At 54.2% G+C, this 1,210-nt stretch overlaps 1 protein-coding gene across 1 annotated transcript in view; it reads left to right on the plus strand.

Moving 5' to 3' along the window:
* The first annotated feature begins 572 nt into the window (after window positions 1-572).
* Ckm (creatine kinase, M-type) overlaps window positions 573-1,210 on the plus strand; it is a 10,776-nt gene continuing 10,138 nt past the window's right edge. Inside the window, exon 1 of the mRNA XM_021219449.2 lies at window positions 573-696. The gene's annotated coding sequence lies outside the window, so the exon portion shown is untranslated. The remainder of the gene's footprint in view (window positions 697-1,210) is intronic.

The following is a 1,210-nucleotide window of genomic DNA, read 5'->3' on the forward strand; positions in this document are numbered from 1 at the left end:
AGGCAGGGGGATTGCAATGAGTGCAAAGCCAGACTGGGTGGCATAGTTAGACCCTGTCTCAAAAAAAAACCAAAAACAATTAAATAACGAAAGTCGGACATGTAATCCTACTCAGGAGACTGAGGCAGAGGGATTGTCACATGTCTGAAGCCAGCCTGGACTACATAGGGTTTCAGGCTAGCCCTGGTTACAGAGTAAGGCCCTATTTCAAAAATACAAACAAAATGGTTCTCCCAGCAGCTAATGCTCAGCAGGCAATGAAGCTAAGGGAGGGTGCTGGCTACAATCAAGGCTGTGGGGGGCTGAGGGCAGACTGTAACAGGCTTGGGGGCCAGGGCTTATACGTGCCTGGGGCTCCCAAAGTATTACTGTTCCATGTTCCCGGCAAGGGGCCAGCTGTCCCCCGCCAGCTAGACTCAGCACTTAGTCTGGGAACCAGTGAGCGAGTCAGCCCCTGGGGCAGCCCATACAAGGCCATGGGGCTGGGCAAACTGTGCGCCTGGGTCCGGGGTGGGCACGGTGCCCGGGCAACGAGCTGAAAGCTCATCTGCCCTCAGGGGCCCCTCCCTGGGGACAGTCCCTCCTAGCTAGTCACACCCTGTAGGCTCCTCTATATAACCCAGGGGCTGCAGGGGCTGCCCCCGGGTCACCACCACCTCCACAGCACAGACAGACACTCAGGAACCAGCCAGCCAGGTAGGGACTGAAAGAAATCCTGGGTGGGGGGTGGGTGGGACTGGGGTGCAAGAGTCCAAGGGTCTGCTCACCCAGGCCGTGGATTTTGCAGCACAAGTTGTGGGGACAAATGTCTGGGACACCTTGGTCTCACCACCAAGTGTCCCCTCCTTGCAAGGCAGAGTGTGCTGGATCTTTGTTTAGCAGAGTTAACAACCCACACAGACAGAAGTCTCAATGACACCTGTCAGTGGCCCTTTAACTTTGTAACCATGTGGACCTGTGTTGTATCTCTGTGACCTTGTGCCTCATTGTCCTGCCCTTTCTCTCTCTCTCTCTCTCTCTCTCTCTCTCTCTCTCTCTCTCTCTCTCTGTCAAGTTTTAAGAATTGGTACATTTATTTTTGTGTGTGGAGTGGGGGACAGACAGTGTCACAGTGCACATGGGACAGAAGTCACAGGACTACTTTGGGTCCCTCTCTCTCTCTTCTCTCTCTCTCTCTCTCTCTCTCTCTCTCTCTCTCTCTCTCTCTCTC

The sequence above is a fragment of the Mus pahari genome, chromosome 19, assembly GCF_900095145.1.
Source record: "Mus pahari chromosome 19, PAHARI_EIJ_v1.1, whole genome shotgun sequence".
Taxonomy (NCBI): domain Eukaryota; kingdom Metazoa; phylum Chordata; class Mammalia; order Rodentia; family Muridae; genus Mus; species Mus pahari.